The sequence below is a fragment of the Sebastes fasciatus genome, chromosome 8, assembly GCF_043250625.1.
Source record: "Sebastes fasciatus isolate fSebFas1 chromosome 8, fSebFas1.pri, whole genome shotgun sequence".
In the NCBI taxonomy this organism is placed as follows: domain Eukaryota; kingdom Metazoa; phylum Chordata; class Actinopteri; order Perciformes; family Sebastidae; genus Sebastes; species Sebastes fasciatus.
The window spans coordinates 1,319,118-1,344,346 of NC_133802.1; the positions used below are offsets into that span (position 1 = coordinate 1,319,118).

General features: G+C 41.7%; 1 long non-coding RNA gene across 1 annotated transcript; it reads left to right on the top strand.

Moving 5' to 3' along the window:
- The first annotated feature begins 6,636 nt into the window (after positions 1-6,636).
- On the top strand, positions 6,637-25,229 carry LOC141771925 (uncharacterized). Its single transcript, XR_012594798.1, has 7 exons — positions 6,637-7,249; positions 8,489-8,596; positions 8,736-9,178; positions 12,421-12,467; positions 19,546-19,636; positions 19,868-19,991; positions 24,771-25,229. It is a non-coding gene; the product is annotated as an uncharacterized LOC141771925 (long non-coding RNA).

Consider the following 25,229-nt stretch of genomic DNA (forward strand, 5'->3'; position numbering starts at 1 on the left):
GTGAATGTAAATCCCATTCTTTGAGGTCTGTTTTGGCTGCCACTAACTCCTGATGGAAATATCACTAGGCATTAATCTAGGCCTCAGGTCATTACCATCAGTTGCATTCAAATTAACCGGTGATATTTGAAAAACTCAGGTCATTTAAAAACACGCACTGTTTTTCTGAATGCATTTCCAAAATTCCCAAACACTCTTCTAACAATTTGGAAGAAAAAATAATACCCCCGTTGAATGACGGAAAATAGTTTAACCCGCTTGGCCTAACTACGGCCTAACTAGAGCCGCCACACCTGCTACCTGAACAGGTAGGCCTATCTACAGCCGCCACACCTGCTACCTGAACAGGTAGGCCTATCTACAGCCGCCACACCTGCTACCTGAACAGGTAGGCCTAACTACAGCCGCCCCACCTGCTACCTGAACAGGTAGGCCTATCTACAGCCGCCACACCTGCTACCTGAACAGGTAGGCCTAACTACAGCCGCCCCACCTGCTACCTGAACAGGTAGGCCTATCTACAGCCGCCACACCTGCTACCTGAACAGGTAGGCCTAACTACAGCCGCCACACCTGCTACCTGAACAGGGAGGCCTAACTACAGCCGCCACACCTGCTACCTGAACAGGTAGGCCTATCTACAGCCCACACCTGCTACCTGAACAGGTAGGCCTAACTACAGCCCACACCTGCTACCTGAACAGGTAGGCCTAACTACAGCCGCCCCACCTGCTACCTGAACAGGTAGGCCTAACTACAGCCGCCACACCTGCTACCTGAACATGTAGGCCTAACTACAGCCCACACCTGCTACCTGAACAGGGAGGCCTAACTACAGCCCACACCTGCTACCTGAACAGGGAGGCCTAACTACAGCCCACACCTGCTACCTGAACAGGGAGGCCTAACTACAGCCCACACCTGCTACCTGAACAGGGAGGCCTAACTACAGCCGCCCCACCTGCTACCTGAACAGGTAGGCCTAACTACAGCCGCCACACCTGCTACCTGAACAGGGAGGCCTAACTACAGCCGCCACACCTGCTACCTGAACAGATAGGCCTATCTACAGCCCACACCTGCTACCTGAACAGGTAGGCCTAACTACAGCCGCCACACCTGCTACCTGAACAGGTAGGCCTAACTACAGCCGCCACACCTGCTACCTGAACAGGTAGGCCTAACTGAGTGCTTCTCGGGAAAAAAACGTGTTAAAAACCTTTTTTATTGTGCATTCGACGAAATATGTTTCATCCCGGTGGTTAGAAGAGTCTTGTGGATTCGGAAAACACCGTCAGAACAGCGGTGAGTGCTTTTAAACGATTTTCTGGGTTGTTCCTCACATTTCCTCTGTGACCTGAATGGAACCTGAATGGAACCGGGGATAAACCGGGGCTAGCAGCTAGCAGCTAGCTCACTTAGTCTGTCTGTTGTTTGGTGCTGGGCAGGTAACGTTAGCGTACAGTGGGTTTAACGGAGCTTTTCTTTAGCTGAGAACAGTTGCCGGCTGCCGTTTAAAACCACTGAGAGGAGGAGAGGAGTGAATTGAACCAGAAGAGTACATTTCCAGTCATAAAAGCAGAACTATGAGCTAAAAGATGCTCCAATACTCAATAGAGCTGAGGGTGATAAATAATACATTATGTGGTCAACCCCTTTCACATACTAACGCTTGTCATAATTAACATAAAACTATTGATTATAGCCATATGTAAGAAGTAGCACGTGTAGGACAGGCTAGTTGAGCCACAGGTGCTCCATCCACATAAAGCTCTGCTAACAGGTGCTCCATCCACATCCACATAGAGCTCTGCTAACAGGTGCTCCATCCACATCCACATAGAGCTCTGCTAACAGGTGCTCCATCCACATCCACATAGAGCTCTGCTAACAGGTGCTCCATCCACATCCACATAGAGCTCTGCTAACAGGTGCTCCATCCACATAGAGCTCTGCTAACAGGTGCTCCATCCACATCCACATAGAGCTCTGCTAACAGGTGCTCCATCCACATCCACATAGAGCTCTGCTAACAGGTGCTCCATCCACATCCACATAGAGCTCTGCTAACAGGTGCTCCATCCACATCTACATAGAGCTCTGCTAACAGGTGCTCCATCCACATAGAGCTCTGCTAACTTGGCTTCTCAAAGTAAATGAGATGAGTGCTGCTGGCTGGAGAACTGGCTGCATGCTCAGTCGCCCTGGAAAGGAAATTATTACACAAATTTGTAAATATACTGTTACTGTGGAGGAGAGTAAACAAAACAGTTGTCAGAATTAATTGCCATGGATAATTTAATCTCACTTAGTGTTCTGTGAATCAACAAAGAATTCATCTTGCATGAGTTTACACAGGCTGAATCAAACAGTGTATCAAAGCAGGAGGGTCAAAGAGGGATAAATCTGAATCAGTACACAATCTGACAAAATATCCTTTCTAAGAACTGTGACCAAAATGGAAAAAACATGCTGACCAATGTACAATTGATCTTAACCCTGGAATCAATTCCTATAGTTGTGTCAGCGATCAACCAACCAATCAACTAAGAACAAATACAGTTATGAACAGTTTGAGTGGAAGAGGAAGTTTCAGAAATGCACTCCACTTGACCTTGATGAAATGATTTGTTTGGCAGCTTGGCAGCAGTGAAAGGGATTTTTTCTCATGCAACACCCTTGAATGATCACAACAGTGTGCATCCACCCACACTCACATAGACATTCTCTCAAAATCCAGAGTTTAAGTGCCTGAAAACTGGGGAGAAACGTAATATACTTTAACATACTTTGAAAAAAAAAGAAAAAAACATGCATCATGGGAAATGTACTATGCAGTTTCAAAGCTGGGATCCACATTAAGGGAGGGACCCTCTGTAAGACAAATATGGGGCCCCACTGACTAATGTGCACGCATGAGGGAGTGACCAGATACATCCTACTTGTAACTGTCCCATCTGACAGCTGTGTCAAAGGCCAGTGAGTTTTTAATTGATGCTAGCTTTTAGCCCTGATAAAAAGTCACTACAAAATTAGTTTATTGTTAGTAAACTGCAGGTTCATGTCATGTATGTGTGGTATGAGGCTATACGTTATGTATATTTTTGAAATCTCCTAGCCTAGGGTATCATAGAATTTTCTGAGGAGTCTTTTGCTATGCAGTATCTTTCTGGAATTTCTAAAATTACTAAAATCACTGTTAAAATGAAGGGACTGTGCTACATTATAAAAGAAAAAAATATACTATTGAACAAATTATGAAAATTAAAAAACTTAAATTAAATATTTTGTTTCCATAGACACCTAAATCGCAAACAACAATGGAAACTTAAATTGATATCCCGTCTGTTTCCTGCACATTGCTATGTGCTGTCGTTGTCTGTTCCCAACATCTGCTGAGGGAAACAATCTGGAAGGCATTGTCTCTTTCTTTTTTTCTTTTTTTCCAGTGATTCAACTGTCCACAGAAGGCACATCACAGCTGTAGTAAACTGTAGACCACGCAGTTGATTGCATACTAATGATAATTTACTAGAGCTGACTTAGTAGTGTAGTAGTGCAGACAGATGGCAAAATAACACTACAAACTGTACTATAAATAAAATAAATAAATCTAATTTATCAGGCTTATAAAAAGGTGTGCCATTAGCCTCTAAATACTTAAACTGAGATGTTCTTTTAAAATGTACACACAGGTAAATCCACAATATTCTGCAAGTGAGCCCACATTGAAATAATATAAACTTTAGATAGAGTGAATCATGCAGAGGGAAGTGAAGTTTGAGTGTGATTGTTGGGTTAGGATGCCCTCTGCTGTGGCCTTAGGGGCAAACTAAAAAGAGCAAAGTCAAAGTGAAATGAAACAAATGTGTTGGTAGATATGTTCCTTACTGAATAACGGGGCCTTGGCTCTGGATCCAAAGGAGCTGATTGATCATGAAAATAGCCGTGATGAAATTGAATGTACATGATGAAACTGAATGTAAGTAAGATAAGGACAGATAAAGATAAGATAAACTAAACTTAATTGATCTGCAGGGAAACAGAACTGCCACAGCAACAATTTAATAACCTTAAAACTTAAAAAAACTAAAATACTATTATGAGCATCTATATGTTCAAAATGAAGCAGTGAAAGTACTAAATAATATGTACACCATACATTAGTAACTGTAAAGTGTATTAAGACACAAATGGCCATAATTAAGTTAGAAAAATGCCAATAAATTTGAAAAAATGGCACTTGAGGTAATGAAGCCAATGGTGGGTAAATAAAAGTATCGAAATAACTTTTACATACTTCCAAAGTTACTTTATTAAGCTATTTTATCAGCCCAAAACTGAGGGTACATAATAGCTTAGACTCTAAGCTATTATGTACCCTCAGCCTGGAAATATGTCCTCTAAGCCTTAGAGGACATATTTCCAGTTACAGATATTCAGTATACATTGTTTCCCACATAATGTGTGTAATCCTGTAGCTTGGTGTATACTCCTGCTTTTAACTGCTGTGGTAAACTCAAATTACATAGGATTCTTTTAAAGGCCTCTGTTCTCCATCAGCTTCTTTCTATCGGTGATGGGGTCCTTCACGAATACACAATTTTCTGCCAAAGTTAGCTTTGGTTAGAGATTTCTGTAGGGATGCACCAATCCAACTTTTTCAGTCTTGATACCAATAGCGATACCTGGGCTTTGGGTATGGGGTTATACCGAGTACCGATCTGATACTTAATTAATAAGCTGTATGTCTCACTGTGTGGAAGTGACTGGGATCATTCTTTTATGTGTAAGGCAACATCAGACTTGACTTAAACATTGCTTTCTTAACTTTGTAAAACAAAATGTAACAAATAAATACATAGATAACATCAATTTAGTGAATTGTTATTTATTATTAAAATAATATATTGCACACAGACAACTTACATAACAGGAATTACAATTCAAATATAAACCTTTTTAATGCAACAACAAATTGGTCAAAACTTAAACAGGAATTTAAATCCCAGTATATACAGCTCTGGAAAAAATTAAGGGACCACTTCAAAATTATCAGTTTCTCTGGTTTTACTATTTATTGGTATGTGTTTGAGTAAAATTAAAATTTTTGTTATATTCTATAAACTACTAACAACATTTCTCCCAAATTTCAAATAAAAATATTGTCATTTAGAGGATTTATTTGCAGAAAATGACAACTGGTCAAAATAACAAAATAGATGCAGTGTTTTCAGATCTGGAATAATGCAAAGAAAACAAGTTCATATTAATTTTTAAACAACACAATACTAATGTTTTAATTTAGGAAGAGTTCAGAAATCAATATTTGGTGGAATAACCTTGATTTACAATCACAGCTTTCATGCATCTTGGCATGCTCTCCACCAGTCTTTCACATTGCTGTTGGGGGACTTTATGCCACTCCTGGTGCAAAAATTCAAGCAGCTCAGCTTTGTTTGAGGGCTTGTGACCATCCATCTTCCTCTTGATCACATTCCAGAGGTTTTCAATGGGAATCAGGTCTGGAGATTGGGCTGGCCATGACAGGGTCCTGATCTGGTGGTCCTTCATCCACACCTTCACTGACCTGGCTGTGTGGCATGGAGTATTGTCCTGATGGAAAAAACACTCCTCAGAGTTGGGGAACATTGTCAGAGCAGAAAGAAGCAAAGAAGAGCCAGGCTGAGGTTTGCAAAAGACCATAAGGATTGGACCATAGAGGACTGAAGAAAGGTCATCTTCTCTGATGAGTCCAATTTTCAGCTTTGCCCAACACCTGGTCGTCTAATGGTTAGACGGAGACCTGGAGAGGCCTACAAGCCTCAGTGTCTCGCAAATACTGTGAAATTCGGTGGAGGATCAGTGATGATCTGGGAGTGCTTCAGCAAGGCTGGAATCGGGCAGATTGTCTTTGTGAAGGACGCATGAATCAAGCCAAAGTACAAAGTTGTCCTGGAAGAAAACTTGCATCCTTCTGCTCTGACAATGTTCCCCGACTCTGTGTTTTTCTCTTTGCTTTTATTGCTGCTTTGTAGTGGGCAGGTTTCAGCTGGAAAAGGCGATGTCAGGTGTTTCCGTGCACCAATTACAGTTTAGCAAATTTTAATAAAAATGTGATAACTGTTGTGAAGTTGTTTGCTAATGTTGCCAGGCAGCACTCTAAATCAAATTTGATCAAACAACTCTCATGATGAAGCTGATTAGCTGAGATTTTGAGTGTTAAATAAATAATAACTACAGATTTGTTTTTTTCCCAAACCTTAAGTTTGATTGTTGCTTATTTAGCTAGAAGCCAAGGCAGCTTTCATGTACGTCTTTTCTGTTGATTTATTTATTTGGGCTACCAGGAAGTCCCATTGAGATCAAACATCTATTTTACAAAAGAGACCTGGCCAAGGTAGCCGCCGTACAAAATCACAACACTTTAAAATACAACATCTGCAACATATGTATTGTATGCAAAAATGAACAATAAAACAGAAGAGCAGCTGTTTAACACAGTGGCCTCTTAAGAAAGACAACATGCCTCCATCACCACATTCTTTATGACATTAAATTCATGGGATGATGAGAACAGTGTAAGACCACAAAATCAACTGCTACAGTCTTCTTTGTTGATCTTCCAGTCGACTGAAAGGTGAAAATAATCTAGCAAAATAGTGAGCTATTATAGGCAAGATCAATAACTTTGAGCTGAGGTCCCATTGTATCTTATATTATGCAAATAAAGTAATAAAAACACGTATAGGCTTGAAATAATTATCAATTCAATATTTATATTGTCTGAATGTGTTTTCCTTAATCCCTCAAATAATGTCCTTAATTCTACAACATGTTATCCATGCCGTTGCGCTCGCGTTCCCTAAAAGAGGAAAGAAAGGGAATTGAAGCTAAAGCGGAAGTTTGGAGCAGTGTATGCTCTTGTTCCGCCTGCGCTCCCTGCTCTGTACCGTGGATGGAGAAGAGAACGCTCTGTTCTCTCTCTCTGCGCCTAAACCTGCGTCAAAAGCACGTGATCCTGTTGACGCCATTCTGCGCGACGTCCAATCAGAAAACGGGGGTGTGTTGGGTGGGCGTGGTTTGTTTGTGTTGCTGTGAAAATGTCGATGGACAGGAGTTTTCATGAATGCGAGGGACCACTCTGGGTTTGATCCTAACTGGGAGGTTGATGGGAGGTAATGGCAGCGGTGACGGACTAGTAATGCGTAGTAAAGAGAGCGGAAGTGTTGCGGAAGAGGCGCTGTCGGTAAGTCATCGAGACTGTTTATTTACATTTGGCTGGGAGAGGAGCAGGGTGGGATGGATGGTGGGATGGAGAGGAGTAGGGTGGGATGGAGAGGAGCAGGGTGGGATGGAGGGTGGGATGGAGAGGAGCAGGGTGGGATGGAGGGTGGGATGGAGAGGAGCAGGTTGGGATGGAAAGGAGCAGGGTGGGATGGAGAGATGGAGAGGAGCAGGGTGGGGTGGAGAGGAGCAGGGTGGGATGGTGGGATGGAGAGATGGAGGGGAGCAGGGTGGGATGAAGAGGAGCAGGGTGGGATTGTGGGATGGAGAGGTGTGTGCTGGATGCTTGCTGCTGCAGGAGGATGTTGCGCACTTCAATTTACCTCCGGAGTGAGTGCTCTTTGCATCCGTGCGGTACTGCGTAATGATTTCATTTTGTGATGGTAGATGTTGTTATTGTCTATGTCTATATTATTTTTTGTTTGCTAGTAGTAGTTTACACTTGAATACAATTGATTCAACTTATTATATCCCTAATGTCGGAATTCTAAGTAGCAGGAGTTTAATTTAAAGTTAAAGAGGACGGGGAATTACTTTAAACTAATGTTTTGGAAAAACAAAATCTATATTGTTGCTACTTTTTCACAAAATTTTAATTATAGTCCACTGACTTTGAATTGTGTCACCTGTCAGTGTGTCATGTTGTGCGTAGTTAGCACCATTTCCAGCTGAGCATACTGTATTTCATTTATACCATATGTCAAGAAATGTAAAATGAGTTACTACTTCATTCAACAGCATTTTGTTGCATATAGGCATAAAGTTGACATTATATAAGTTTGTTTTTTTCATTGTTCATTTGCAGAAATAGATTTTCTTCAATGATTTTTTTTTTTATTTAAATAACGTATTATTGATTATTTCGGGATATATTTGTGTTGTTTGTGAACCTAAAGTGCGTGTGCCTGCTGTGCCAGTGCCTTGACTCAGCTCCAACCATCCAGAGGTTTCTATGTCATACGCACTTTTTATTCCTGATGTAAACAAACCCTCCAGAAGCAATACCCTCACTTTAACACAGGGTGGCGTATTTGTGCAGGCTTTTACAGAGCATGAAGTTATCAGTTCTTGGAATGAGTCAGATATTTGAAGTATTCATGCAACACTACAGAGTGAGGGTAAAACAGCATTTTGCACATTTACATGAGAGCAAGGGTATTAATGTTTTTATCCATTTTGTGCTTTGTATCTTTGTTGACAGGAGGACTAGTGCTTTGGAAAAAAAATGGCCCGACATCTCCTGACGTCAGAACCCCAAACCGACTGCAGTCGGCTCACCGATTGATTTGCTGACTGCTTCACAGTCACAGTAAGAGAAAATGTTGTTTCATGGTGTGATAGACTGGGCTCTAAGGAAATAAATATGTTGGAGAATAGAACATCACAACAAAGATAAGCTTAGAAATTGCTTGCCTTCCAGATAAATATTGCTATTTCTCTTTCCACAGAGGGAAAGCAGGTATTACTTTTGAACTTCATGTGAAAGGTAAGAGCCAGTACACTTCACAGCAAACACAGCCAGCAGCATCAAGGATGAATGGCACAACACTGCACTGTTTATATTAATTATTGTCATAGCTGAATAACAGTTGGCCAGTTGCACAAAATTATAAAAGCCTACAATTGCACAGCATCAAATGTCACATTATATCTGTACAAAGGTAATTTTTCTCTGACTTTGTCTAACACTGTGATGCCAGAAACCGCTGAGCTAAGGGGAAACATTTGAATTCACTGTGTTGTATGTTTGACATGTCTCGAAATAATGTCTGGGATTTCCTCATGACCTGCCGAGGACAAGGCTCTTCTTGTTCATCATACAGGGAATGATGCTGGAACACGTGCTGACATCCTCAGAGAGAGCCTGTCTGCATTCTTCAGTGGTAACCAGGTAATAACAGAAAAAAGATTACACTGTTTACTTTGAATAAAACACTGTAAGAATATTTTTTTTTTTTGCCTAAATGTGTGTGTGTGTGTGCATTTAGGAGTCCATTGTTCCCAATACAGCCAAAAGCAATATCAATGGAGCTGACTGGGCACCTTTCCAAGGGAGAGATTAAGGTTTAGGAAGTGGAACAGGCATGGCTGATAGATGACATGGCTAAAATTAACACACTGCCCACTGGATGAGGAGCATAAATAGCAGACAGGAAGGGCCGGCACTTGAATGCATCTTTAAAGCCGTAGCGTGTCTCTGTCAGCATAAACACAAACCACTGTCACAGTGAAACCTCCTGTTCTCGTTAGAGGCTGCAGGATGTTGGGAAAAGCAATCATTCCCAAGTTATCAACATCGAACTGCCACGGGCACATGACAGCATTCAATATAAGAGACACTAAATTCATCAGTTATTTGATATAGAGTGAAAAGTAATGCGTTTTAGAAATGCAACTATTTTATCAATCAATCAAACTTTATTTGTATAGCACCTTTCATATCAGGTTAGTGCAGTTCAAAGTGCTCCACAGATGACTGACAAGCCGTAAATAAGGCAGATCAAGTGTGGACGTGAAAACAACAGAAAAGACAAAAACTATTCAGCCATTTGACAATATGAGGCCAATGCACGCAAGATGATAACAATGTGATAGAATAGTATTAAAAGCTATAATAACAGTAATTGTAATAAAACAATGTAAAATAAAAACTAGATTAATAGAATAACACTAAAATAACACTAAAATTACATGATTAATAAAATACAAACACTTTTGCAACTTAAATACAATAAAATAATAAAAAATTAGGGCTGTCAATTGATTAAATTATTTCATTGCAATTAATTGCATGATTGTCCATGATTAAATTAAAAATGAATCACACTTTTTTTATCTGTCCAAAATGTATTTTAAAGGGGGCGCCCGATAGCTCAGTTGGTAGAGCGGGCATCCTTATATCAATGCTGAGTCCTTAGCGCGGCAGCCATTTCCGCATGTCACCTCCTCTCCCTCTCACGCTCTCTAAACTGTCCGCTGTCCTATCAATGAAGGCTTGAAAATGCCCAAAAAATGATCTTAAAAAAAAATATATATATATATATACCTTAAAGGGAGATTTGTCAAGTATTTAATACTCTTATCAACAAGGGAGTGCTTGCTTTATGCAAATGTATGTTTATATTTATTATTGGAAATCAATTAGCAACACAAAACAATGACAGATATTGTCCAGAAACCCTCACAGGTACTGCATTTAGCATAAAACAATATGCTCAAACATGGCAAACTCAAGCCCAACAGTGGGAGACTCGTGGGTACCCATAGACCCCATTTTCATTCACATATCTTGAGGCCAGTTTTTCCTCGGCAAAATTTAGCGATAGTTTGGAGCGTTATTTAACCTCCTTCGCGACACGCTAGTATGACATGGTTGGTACCATTAGATTCCTTAGGTTTCTCTAGTTTTACATGATTTCTGGACCTTCACTAGCTCTAAAACAGTAACTAAAAATCACAAGTGGCATTAAAACGATTTTGCGTTAACACGATGTTATCGCATTAACTTTGACAGCAGTATTAAAAATATCTACAGTATCTTCTTAGCAGGAAATGTGGCACCAAACCAAGTGTTCAACTTGCATTCATATTCCTCAGTTTTATTATCTTGCATACATACATCTTCACCCTAGAACAGAAGATAGACCTCAATCCTCAGATCAATACCCTCAGCATCTACCAGCCTGCTCAGAGCAAACATGCCCTGATCCCTCAGATCCCATATAGCCCGAGAGTGAAAGCTGATTTGTTTGGCGATGCTCTCCTTTCTCAGTCCTGTAAGGTGAAGCTGTAGGCTCCATATCCTCTGGCTCCAGTGGGGAATTAGGACAGCCCGAGCTACAAGTGCTTTAGGGAAGAAAATGTTTACAGCCACATGGAACTCTTGACCTGTAACTGGAGGATAATGGAAAAGACGAGACATTAAAATAGAGGGATGGTTTATGCCTTGTGTAAACTACAAAGTTTAGGTGGTCAGTGAGTCTGCACTGCAGCGTAGTACTAGAGTTCTAGCACACAGTTGTGATGTTAGGAATGCACATTGTGCCCAGTGGAAGTATTTTTCCAAGTTTGTAAAACAAATGAATTATTGGTGGTCAGTTGACACAATTAGTTTAGCTTTTTGTTAACTGAAACAAAGCTTTTATTTCAGCTAAAGGGGATTTTATGCTTCACAAATGTGGACAGATCTAATAGCAGCCTTGTTGAGAACAGAAAAGCTCATAAAAAGAGACCTAACTAAGCTGGGTCCTCTTATTTGCACTATCACAAAAATTGGCAATTTTTTGTAGCTACACTATCACAAATTTGGCTAATTACTACCATGATAGATATAAACATTATTTTTCATTGGACTTGCTTTCCCCAGAAAGACCCCCTCCTCATTGTAACACCGAATAAGCATAATGCTTACTACCAGTTATAAATATAGTGATAAACAGAAACCCATTTCAATTTGAATCATGTTAATACCACTTTGTTTTGCCCTGATATTCCGGCTGCATTGTAATCAGATGTCTCTGTAGCTTGGCCGGCTTCATGGCTTCGTTCACTAGTACCTGAAGACACATGACGCATTTTAGTCTCCCATTGCTGTCGCTTGATATAACCCTCGTCATATTCTCTCAATTTAGCTAGTTTGGTTTTAACGCCCCTTGACGATATGGACTATCTCTAATTTTTCTCCATGCTCGCCAGCTAGCTAGCTGGCTAATAAGCTAAGCACTAGCAGGAACGGTTGGTTGTGCCCAGAGTGAAGAGACTGATTCATGGCAGATTAACGTGATGTGTCACAGTCATATCAGAGTTTCTATTGGCCCAAAGCTAACGTGGGGGGGAGTTTTATTGGTGCATATTGTCCCCATCTGTAAATAGAGCACAATTTTATCATTTATAGCAAATTATTTTGTCCCTGGACCCCACTTTGAGAATCACTGTTGTATATAATAGAATACTAGTATAATTGGGTCCCATTGTTGTTCATGTGGCATTGGTTGGCTGGCTACTGTAGCATTCCCAAGGCTGTATTTGCCTTGACTCCTATCAATGTTAAAAGTAAAATAAAGTCAAATTGTTGATTTTTAGGGCATTATTTTACACTCTAAAAAGTGTTTTCCTCCTTTTATCTCCCCACAGCTCCATCCGTCTGATTTCCACTCCAAACGAAGAATCATCTGATCAAGGTATGTGAACAATCAGATAAAACTGCAACGACTCAAGTTCTTAAAATACACTCTGCTAATGTTTGACTGAACCAAAACAGACTATAAATAAGACAGGAACGCAGTCCATTTAAAGGAACAGCTACATTTCTGGTTTTCATTCAATACAATACACAGTCATTTTACAAGATTCAGGATTAGTATTTTGAATAGAAGCAGCGGATAAAACCGTTTCCTTTATTGTGGTAGGAAGCACCAAGAACTGAAAAAAGGAAGTACAAGTGTGGTAGGCCTGTTCATGGTAAAGTGTCAGTGGGGTTGTGACAGTCAATCACCTCACACTGTGTACTATTTTTCAACGTTTGCTCCACTCTGGAGGTAAAAAGAAGCATCATTGAATAAGGAACGACGTGTATTTTACGTCAGAAATCACTGTAGTAACCAACATATGGGTATTACAATAGCATCACATTACAACACAAATATTCCCTTCGGTGCAGATTCAGAGATGAGTGGTATCCCTCCTTCCCCTATTTAAAAAAAGCCAAAAGACCATCGGAGTGCTTATGCAACTGATACACAAGCTGGTGATGTGCCTTTAAAAACAGTGGGTTGTCAGGTGATCGAGGAGGCTCAGTCAGCTCACCCTCACAGACAGAGCAGCCAGTGCGTCTCTAGCCGAGAGCAGAGAGGAGTGCGCCAGAGAGGAGGGCAGCGGAGAGTGAGACCCAATTATAAGGGGACATGGGGGGAAATGGGGACACAGCAGCGTCACAGAGTGGGGGACAGGGAGCCATGGTGGTAGGGTCCCTTTAACTGCAGTCTGCTCATGCTCACTTGCCTTGTGTGGCAGCTAAGCTAGTGTGGTTCTGGCTCAGCCTGATCAAGAAGTTGCGTTGTGTAGCCACAACAGTGATATAAAAGCACAGAGAATTAAGTGCTGCGTCACACTGGGGGTGAGGAATAGCGTGATGCGTGCGCGTGCGTGCACGCATGCGCACGTACATTCGTGTGGGTTCTTGCTCTGAATGTGTGTTAGCTAGAAGTAGCAGTCTTAATAGCAGTTCTGCTGTTGCAACAAGATGAAAATAAAGAGTGCGTGTGTTTGAGAGGCGAGCAGAAAGGGAGAGAGAGGGAGATACAGGGAGGGAGGGAGAGCAAGTCAGAGAGTGAAAGAGAGAGAGAGAGAGATTTTGGATTAGTTGCTACGTCACTTTTTCATGTCAGGAGAAACTGAAGCTGTGATAACAGAAGCCCAGAGTCATCGAGTTTTCCACCTGAAGTCGTCACAATGGTTTCGGACAACCTCGGCTTTCTCCTCCTCTTCCTCTTCCTCCTTGGTAGTTTTGATCTGCTCTACCCGTCTGCGTGTGTGTGTGTGTGTGTGTGTGTGTGTGTGTGTGCGCGTCTGTGTGCACTGTAGGTCCTGCGAGCTGGTATCGGGGAGTTTCAACATGGATGCTGAAGATGTGACAGTTTCTCTAGGTCTTGTTGTGATAGCATGGTAAGGTGTGTGTGTGTGTGTGTGTGTGTGTGTGTGTGTGTGTGTGTGTGTGTGTGTGTGTGTGTGTGTGTGTGTGTGTGTGTGTGTGGTTTGGGTGGGCAGAGGTGCGACAAAAGGGTTAACAAAAGAATATTCTGGAGGGTTCTTAATATCACAGCGAAGCTCGGTCAGGAATGTTTTGCTGAGAATTATCAAGGCATTCGAACATCGTTTTTTTTTGCCGCCATCACCTTAAGGAATACGGATGAATACATTGGTGAAAATAGCTGAATACAACCATGCATGGTGCCGTCTGACCTATTATGAAACAGTATCAGACATTGAATACACCATTATATGGGAGTGTGCGCAGACGCAGCCAGGTGGACATTACAGCAGCCTTCAGAAACGACAGGATAAGTTCGTTGAATTCAGTCAATTTTGATGTCACTAGATGTGTACATATACGTGTCTGTGTTGGAATTGCTGGCCTACTTGTTGTGGTTAACTCTTGATGGAGTTGAAGTTAAGAATGAGCATGGAGAGGCAGGCATGTATGAAGGCTGGTTGGGATCCAGCCGTATGTTGCTGTCAGACAGCAGATCAGCTTGGTGTCTGTGGCTAGTGGCACTTTTGTCATGTGATTTGTTTTCACCCTCCAGGGCCACCGGGATTCGCAAAACCCTTCCCAAGACACATTTGTTTCTGCGTAGTTAGGAGAGACAGAGATGGTGACGCAGTCATTTTTTTTTTTGGCTGGACCTCTCTTCAACCAAGTACACAGCTCATATCTCTCCCTTTCTCTCTCTTATCTGTTCATCTGTCTCTCTCGGAGAAAGGGAGCAGCAGAAGGGGCTAAATGTCACGGATCAGAGAGAGAGAAAGAGAAGGAGAGAAGGAGAGAAGGAGAGAGAAACCGAGACCGAGAAAGAGAGAGAACTTGTTTACCTGCTTTGGCTTCTCTCCAGTTGACATGCACTGGACTTCCTAAAGCTGCTGCATCACAGGCCATCGTGCCAAAGCTGGATTCTCATTGGGTGGGAGGAGCTCCACAAGCTGCACAGCAGTGCTCTATTGGCTTATTGCAAGCAGACAGCTGGAGTTCAACATCTGATTGGTTAAAAAGCACTGTTCTCTTATACAAAGGCTTTGCAGTTGCAGATACACTTTTCCATGGATACACAAGTACCGTGTATGTTTATATGGGTTGACCTGTTCATATATTGTTAATGGTAAAACATTTGTTTCCTTTGTAAATGTAGAAAGCTGGTAGGTGATGTATCAGATCACTGCCTGTGTTTTTTTGTGAAGTCATTATCATACATCTATTGTCTAGCCTATGCTGACATTTCTATCGCCGTGATAACACATTGTCTAGTTGGTGCCGTAATTTCCTAATAATTTCTTTGATAGTTGATGGTTGTATGAGGTACTTATCCATAGTCAGTGTATCACCTACAGTAGATGACGGTCAGCATGCGCCCAGCTTAGAGAAGAAGACAGGAACCCGCACGGAACCAAAGCAATGTACTGCTGTGGACGGGGCCGGCAGCAGAATGTATTTTAGCCACCTAAAAAAATCAATATCAGTTTAGGTGTACACTATATTTACAATATTTTTGCTGGTTTACCTTGCCTCCAGACAGCTATACAGATGATGTTTCTGACAGGGAACTGAAGCGGTTATCTCGCCAAAGCAACCAGACTCCATTGAGAAAAAAAACTGTAAATTTACCTTGCGGAACACAGAAGTTGCTGGTCTACTGTTGCCTTGATTGGTTAGTTTGTTTGTGTTATTGTGTGACTTTGGTTAGTTCTACAATTTCATTTGAAGTTTGCATTCACCAAACAAAAAAGCACAAACAAACTAACCAATTGAAGCAGCGGTAACCCAGCCCACCCTCGTGTTCTGCGAGGTAAAATTACAGTTTTTTTCAATGGAGTCTGGTGGCTTTGGCGAGAGTATAGATACAATGGCTTAAGTTCACTGTCGGAAAGGGCTGTCTAAGGCAAGGTAAAGGGGTGAAAATATTCTAAACACAGCGCACACTAATATTGATTTTTTTTTTTTTAGCTGGGCCTTTCATTTAGGTGTCTAAAATACTTTTTGCTGCCGGCCCCGTCCACAGCAGTACATTGCTTTGCTTCTGTGACTCCCATCTGCTTCTCCAAGCTGGGGGCGTGCCGACCGTCATCTACTGTAGGTAGACTATGGATAAGTACCTCATACAACCCCACTTCAAAATACACTGAACCATCCCTTTAAGCAGGTGTTAATTTCCAGACAAATTTCCTTGAAAGAACTGCTAAAATATGAATGACTGGAAATACTGACAGAGATCCATTTAAAGGGACTGTTTGTAACTTTTTACATGTATAAATCTACCGGGTCGGTTTCCCATGCGCGCTCAGACTTTCGTCTGGTCAGCTAACATTACTGCCAAGCAGCTGAAATATAGAGTGATATTGTGGTTTTAGCTGACGTGTGTCTCCTCACTGTGTTGAGCGATGCTCCTTCATGTCTATGTAGAGCGAGCCCGGTGCTGACTTTCGTTGACTTAACGGCCACAGGTGTTGCTGCTAACAAGCATTTCTGAAAGTTACAAACGGTCCATTTAAACCAGAGTAAATATGTTTATTTGATGACAACATTTTATTCTCCATATTCTTGCCTGTTGACACATTTCATATTCTTGCATGTAACCAGTAGCCTGCTGTGCAGTGACAGTGTCTAGGCTGCACCAGCAATTAATCAGAGTTAATTAATTGGAAATGTATCAATAGACACGGTCTGCGTGTGAAATCGCATGCTATGCACTACTGTGTACTACTACTGTGTGTGAATTAACAGTAGTATGTATCTTTTCGGACGCACTGAACTGTAATTACCACATCACTTCCTGAGAGCCTTCTTGCCGGTTGGAGAGGCGTAACCATGGCAACCCGTGCCAATAATCAGCTTTACCGGCATCTGCAATCCTAATTTTAAAAACATATTACGCCTAGCAAAGTGAAATCTCATACTTGCACTTAGATTGAAGAGTTATTGACGTTACAGCAGAGCTACCGCTTTAGTCGCTGTCCGTCTTTTGTCCGTTATGAATGTTGTCGTCACCACCGCATCGCATTGTGGGCAGTGTCTGAAATTCTTCCTCACCTCTGATATCTATGTAGAATGCTTTAGAATTGAAAACACTGAGTCAGTGTTAGCAGACATTACAAATATGGAATATATCATGTAACCTTAATTCCTGACTATGTTTAATTTAAGAATTGCTTCTTTTTTTTTTAAATAGTTTTTCCTTATATTAAGAAAAATATGTGACCTGACATTTTGACCTGCCACAGCCAACATTGACCCTGAGCAGGCGCTCATATCATTCCCTCATTGTGGGATATTTATTTTGCCGTAGTGTCCAGTGCGAGTGAGCAAGAGATATATAGATATAGACAGGCAGATATAGATAGATATTGATATTAATGGATAGATATTGATATATATGGATATAGATATATAGAGATAGACATATATAGAGAGAGAGAGATAGATAGATATAGAAATGTCAGAGATATAGAGAGATGGATTGATTGATTTTGGATTAGTTGCTACGTCAGATATAGAGCTAGAGATAGATATAGAGTTAGAGATAGATAAATAGATTGATTTTGTATTAGTTGCTACATCAGATATAGAGCTAGAGATAGATATAGATAAATAAATTGATTTTGGATTAGTTGCTACATCAGATATAGAGCTAGAGATAGATATAGAGCTAGAAATAGATAGATAGTATGGAATTTCGGACGCAACCTCCATCTACCAAATGACATAGTCCCTCCCAGGAACCTTCCTACAAATTTACAATGACCCATCAGCTCCTTTCTAGGAAATGATGGAAACTAAGGGGCCTGTAAAGTAAAGTGTTACCCAGGCCTTCCTGTTCACTCTGAACTGTCAGTAAAAGAGAGCTGCTCAGCATCTTCTGCATAGCCTGACACTCTGATACCGGTGAGGAGGAAGGATTTAAATCCCTAGACAAGAGAGGGCTTCTCGTTCTCCTGGCTCGTAGTCCAACGTCCAAAAGATGCCACATTCCTGAGATGATGCAAGAGCGTGTGGCTGCCCGTGGTCTGCATTGCAGCTCCAGCCTCTCCAGTCAGCGTCTTTCTCTCTCTCTCACTCTCTCTCCTCTAAATGTGCTGACATACTGTATACTATCGCTGCCTGTTTATTTTTTCTTTATAAAGATGACCGTAAAGAAAATGATGATTCTTAGCATCAGCGCTGAAGCTGGTACTCACCCCATCACTATGGGGGGGTCATTCCTTATGAATAAGTTAACATTACGGTTAGTTAGTCTGTGTAGGTTTCACATCAACACAAAGCCTAACCCTGACAGTCAGAGATAGAAGTACACTATTCCAGCTCCAGATATGTATATCTTTTTAACAATGAGCTGTATATTAACCTGATCATATTTTGTACGTGTTAACAAGTACGACTGTAAGCTAACAAATTGCGATTATTTCACTCCCTCCTTTTACCAAGAAAATGTTAAAAACATGTAAACCTGAAAACTGTTCTCCCTTTTTCGTTTCTGAAATAATTGAATGATGCAACCCTGGATGTTATTTACTAAAAAAATCAAAAATGTTGGATTTTCTTTCTTGTTGGGGGTTGTTTCACTGCGGTTTACTCACTCAGTGATTTACTGTTGCTATTATAATCCTATTACTCTGTAAATATGGACCACTGTGAAGACTTTCACCCCCATGGGCTTCCCCAGGGTGCTTCACAGTTCCATCCTGATTGTGTCGGTGACCGCTCTCTGAAGGCCTCCTGTCCCTTTAAATCTTTTATAAGCGTTACACAACAGGTCCAGTGGCACACAAGCCACAAACAACCCCGAAAAAGAAAACTGACAGGGTTGGGTTGAGCTAGCCAGGCGAAGGAACCAGACACCTACGGACAGACAGGCCCTCTGATCAGAGCCATCACTGTGGCTACAGTGTAAACACACACACACACACACACACACACACACACACACACACACACACACACACACACACACACACACACATAGCTTTACACACAAAAGGCCCTGACAAAAAACAAAAAAGGCTTGGCTCAGTCTATCTGAAGCCTGATAAGGACTTGTAAGGGCCGTGGGGATTTTGTCCTTCCTCTTATTGTGAAAATCAAAGTAAATTGCATCTGATGTTTTGAGGCTGGGGCCAGGCTTCTCTGATTTTGCTTTTGTCAGTTTCGAGAAAAGTGCTATTTGTGCGAGTTGTCATTGTAAACATGAAGAAATGAAGGCAGACTGTGTGTGGGTGTGTGTTCTGGAGAGACAAGGGGGGTTTGGAGCAAGACAATGAATTGTTATTGGTCCTTTCACCTGCATGCAAAGAGTAAAAACAGCAGGAGGGTAAAACCAGATATTAGAAACGGTTGGGTAGTTTTGTACTTTGTTGAGAACACTTGGCAACAGGTCAGTGAACTGGCCACTACCTGTCCTTGCCCCACCCTCTCAGTGTTTGGTAGCTGCGTGTCTGCGTCATGGCTCTCATTGCCAGCGATTGACTGCCACTTCCTTGCTTTTTCCCTTGTAGTGGCTGGAGAGTGACGCACCGTCATCCCCACTGTTCCACCGAGAAACAGAGAGAAGAGGACTCATGGAGATCTGTGTGTGCAGAGCTGCAGGTGAGTCTGAAAGACAGTGGCAGTGTTTTGTGCGTCTGTTCTTGTTTGGCCCTTCACACATCCGTGAAGCTTGGATCAAGTATCAGATCAGTCATGTGGGCGTGTTAGAGACAAATGGACAGAGAGAGAGGAGGGGGGGGGGGGGGTGCTTTCTCAGTGGTTTTCCATTTCATCACTCTCTCTCTTTCTCACTTCATCTACTTCCCTCCTCTGCTTTCTGTCCCAAACCAGGGCAGGGCACGAGCATGATCCGAATCCATCCCAGAGTGCATCACACTTGAGGTCTCTGATTGACAGTCTCCCAAGATGCTGTCAGGATTCCCTGGAACCTACTCTTGGTCCTGTGAAAAACAAGGTAGAGAAAGACACAATTTAAAGCTTACTATGTCTTATTACATCAGTGTAATGGAGACCACTGAGGCATTGTTTAAAAAATTAATTAACTGCTTGCAAATGGCAAGGCCTCCAGATGAACCAAGACTTAACACAGCAGTGTATCTAACAGCTGTTATCTCTTCAGTGTCCCCTCACACATCTTATTTAAAGGGGTGGTTTGGGTGTTTTGAAGTGGGGTTGTACCCAGAGTAGATGACGGTCGGCACGCCCCCAGTTTGGAGAAGCAGATAGGAGTACCGGCACGGGAGCAAAGCAATGTACTGCTGTGGACGGGGGCAGCAGCAACATTTAGTTTAGTTTAGTTTAGGCTGTCAAGTTGACACAAATTTGTTTTAACGCCACTAATTTCTTTAACACAACTTGCAATTTTTAGGTTGTAGTGGACTCAGTTTATCATACTAGCTGGTCATGAAGGAGGCTAAATATTCCTTCCTTCTGTCCTCTGCTGATGTCACTCACTGCTGCAGGTGATGTTAGGGCTGGTGGGGGTGGGAGGGGGGGCTAGTTTGTCTACCAGTGAGATACATGACAAACTAACCTAAACAGTGAGACTACACAGCCTACTGCCAGCTTTAGTTTCAGTCTTGTGTAGCCGAGGGTTACGCTGCTCCGATACTTTATGAAGATAATAAATGAATACCACGGAGCCTCCGTAGTCTGCAGCGCATCACCGCTTAACGTCTTCCGTTCCTCCCTTCACAATAAACTCCCCGGACACATACACTGAAACACGGCTTACTAGAGGAACTTAAGTCATTCACAACTCAACTAAATAACTAACACGTGTTAACAGTTAGCTGTTAGCCGCCGAGCTAACGTGCTCTGCTTGTGTAAACAGCAGCGGTGGATGAGAGACAGCAGACAGAGCAGATTGAAACGTCGCTTTCCTTCATGTTTAACCGCTTCATCGTGTTTATGCTTGTTGAACAGGTGTAATAACGTATAATATTACTAATATAATAATAATGTAATATCTTGGCTTTACACTTGCAAAGTTTTATTGCACTTACAGCAACGGGCATAGTTTTCAGCTCGTCTCCACCGCGGCCTCTGATCAGCTGTTCACTGACTGCGCTGTGTGTGTTGATGTGTGTGGACCTATGAAAGGAGGCTGGGACACGGGCGGACATGGCTCTCGGGGTATGACACATGCGCAGTGAGACTGAAGCGTTGCGATTGGTTCAATTTCGGCGAGGGCAGACCAGATTTTACTGCGCATGTGTTGTACCCTGAAGATATGACGCGTACTCAGCGTCCTTCCAGAGGCCTTGAACAGCAGCAGGAAGAGGCTGCAGCTTTAGACCCGGAGCACGTATGTACGTAGTACTCATGGCACGATATTTCGTCACATCACTACTATATTTACTTTTGTCAGTTAACCTTGCTGTCAGACAGCTATACAGTCTGTGGCTGTATTTGAAACCGCCTACTACATACTAACATACTGATGTATGCAGTATACAGTTCATAATGCGTATTGCGTTCCTTAGTAGTATACAGTATGAAACTGTTAAATGTATTCATTTTGCAGTATGCTAGACCAGGCTTTAACCTTTAAACCAGCTCTTAAAATTCTGGACAAAAAAAAGAAACTCATACCACCATTGCAATATTATTGAAAAATGCAGCTTATTGAACTTTGAATTTTTTTTACTTTGAATAGATTTTGCTTTTTTTTTGCATACTGCATACTACATTTCAAGCTACATTTTGGCCAAATCAGTACGTACTGCTTTTATAGAATGCGTTTTCAAATACAGCCTATGTTTCCATCTGAGAAATTAAGCCATTCTCTATGCTCTCCCCAAAGCCACCAGGCTCCATTGGGGAAAAAACAGTCATTTTACTTCAGAGAACACGAGACTTGCTGGTCTACCACTGCCTCGATTGGTTAGTTTGTTTGTGTTATTGTGTGACTGGTTAGTTCAAATTCAGCAAAGTCACACCATAACAAACCGATTGAGGCAACGGTACTGTAGACCAGCAACCCCCGTGTTCAGTGAGAACATTTAATTTTTTTTTCAATGTAGTCTGGAGGCTTTTGGCGAGAGCATAGATGTATACCATGGCTTAAGTTCCCCATCGGAAATGGCTATCTCACGGCAAGGTAACCAGGGAAAATAATAAACCCTTACTGATTCTTTTAGGTTGATATAATAGGCTTTGCTGCTGACCCTGTCCACAGCAGTAGATCGCTTTGCTTCCATGCGATAACTCCTGTTAGCTTCTCCAAACTGAGTTTGTGCCGACCGTCATCTACTGTAGGTAATACACTATGGACTATGGATAAGTACCTCAACCCAACTTCATAACACCTGAACTATCCCTTTAAAGCTTCAGTAGGCAACAAGGTTTCGGCATCACTGGGCAAAAGAGGACACTGGTACATGATTTTTTTCAGATTACCTGTCTCATGCACTACTGTCAGGATATAGTGACTGTTTTATAAAAATCTATTTTTTTTATCATATTTGCTCCATTTCTACCCACTGCTGCTTTAAGTCAACTTTCCCAACTGAAAGAAGGAACGAGTCTATTGTGATTAAATGCGATGTGTATTTGTGTCATTATTGTGAGTGTTTGGTGAAAGCAGCAGTAGGAAGAATTGGAGCAAATAGGATTTTAAAAAAGTCATTTTTATAAAACGGTCACTATATCCTGACAGTAGTGCATAAAACAGGTAATCTGAAAAAAAAATCATGTTCCTCTGTGTCCTCAGGTGCTCCTAATGGTATCAGCTGGAGCCTCGCCGTCTCTCATCAGCTGTCAATCACTCACAAACTCCAAATGAAGATCAAACTAGGCAGCGCTGATCAAATATGAATCAATATTCTGTTAGTGTAATGCCTATTTCTCTCCTCAGATGTTTTCAGAAACATCTTGTAGTGTACTGTTTAGCTGTAAAATGAGTGTGACTCGGCCGCCATGTTGAGATCAGTTGAGGAAATACCAAGCACCGCCCGCTAGGGATGAACCGATCCGACTTTTTCAGTCTCGATACCGATAGCGATACCTGGGCTTTAGGTATCAGCTGATACCGAGTACTGACCCGATACCAGTGTTTAATTAATAAGCTGTAGGCCTCACTGTGTGGAAGTGACTGGGATCATTCTGTTATGTGTACGGCAACATCAGGCTGGACTTAAACATTGCTTTCCTAACTTTGTAAACCAAAATATGACCAATAAATACATAGATATACATTTATTGAATTATTTATTATTTTAATAATAAAACATACACCAGTAACTTGGTAAAATTAACAGGAATTATAATTCAAATATAAACTTTTTTAATGTAGCAACAAATTGGTCAAAACTTAAACAGCAAATATAATTCCAGTATATAATGTATATATCATATAAACATAGAGCTGAATTGCATAGATCGGCCCCGATCCAGCTATTTGAGTCTGTATCGGTGCATCCCTACCACCCACCAGCCGGGGCACACTTTCTCATTTTACAGTAACAGAAGTATAACAGAATATAGATTCATATTTGATCAGCGCTGCCTAGTTGGACCCGAGTTCACGAGTGATTGACAGCTACCTTGTTGAATGAACAGCCAATAGGAACGTTTTCTCTCTGAAATGAGAGATGCTAACGAGGGATTATCAACACTTAGTGACAATGTGGCAGCCTGGAGAATAACACTTCTCGGTCACTGCCAAAGACATCAAGAACTCCCAGCAAGCATGCTGATGCTGTGGGAACCAACGCACGGGCATCGATCACAGGGACGTCCCACACCAACACACATGGACGTACTGAGGAGAGATGCTGGACAGTGCTGGCGAGCTAGCCAGATGTATGGTGGACTGAGACAGCTGGAAGCTCCTCTTGAAAGCCCGTCTGGGGACGACCAAATTACATCAATTCCGATAGTTGTATTATCACTCTTTCCATCCACCACTATTGGTTTTGTGTTATTAGTCCTACTTGTATTAGCTATTACAGCTGCTACGCTACTATTCTCTCTCTCTCTCTCTCTCACTCTCTCTCGATCTATCTATCTATTTATCCCCCCATCCGGTCTCGGCAGATGGCCTCCCACCCAGAGCCCGGTTCTGCTCCAGGTTTCTTCCCAGTAATCGGGGAGTTTTTCCTGGCCACAGCGTGCTTGGTGGATCTTGTTGGGTCTCTAAACTATGGTGTACGGTCATAGACCTGCTCTATATATAAAGCGTCTTGAGATAACTTCTGTTGTGATTTGACACTATACAAAAATAAATTGAATTGAACTGAATTGAAATGACCTGTGATTGGCCAAAGTCTCCCGTCACAGGCTAGATGCTAAGATGTTATGTACGGTAAGAGCAATTTGTCTTCCATAACACACTTTTCCCCCTTGAAAATATAATGAAAATATTCCAAACTAAACAGTTTTATGTATCGCAACTCCTAAGTGTGGGCCTTCTCTCTGGCTACTACCATATCAGTACCTGCTTCACATCTACACTATCTTTCTTTTAGGCTCTATTTTAATTACAGTACATGCAGATATCAAGCAATGTGTGTCTGCAGCATCTGAATCACTCTTTTGTTCTCTCAGATATCTTTCTGTTTCAATGAATCTAACTGAAATGTGTCTGAAATCCCCTAAAAGGAGTTCTGGTCGTATATTCTCCATTATAATGGAGAATGACTTCTTTCTTGTGTTAAGCTAACAACTCATTTTACTAATTGTTTTCCACTGTTTTCTAATCTCATTAATGTCAATTTCCATTCTTTTTTAGATTCGAGGTTGTTTTACGCCACAGAAGGATGCTTTTTGGCAGATGAGCCCCCCTTGGAAGCTGGCTTCAGATGGTGGCTTAGAATATTGTCATCTATCTAGCACCATTTGAAATCAGTGTTCTTGGGGTGGGAAGTGGATTTCACTGGCCAGCAACAGGCAACTGTGAAGTGTCGCCAGAGGGATAAAGGTATCACCCCCTGAAGCACTACTCTACAGTGACGTTCTGACAGCTCAAGCTCTTTGTCCTCTCTCCAAGGTTGACTGATTACTTTTGGTGTTCAGAGTATGCTTTTGTTTCTAGCACCATTTGAAATCGGTTACAGTGAAGGACACATGTCATCTTACCTTGAGGAGGATTTTGCAAGTAAGCTGTGCTCTTTATTTTACAGACTGTGGATTGACTGTAGTGAAATTACAAATTACTGTGTTTAATTATAAATTAAACAAAATGACACTC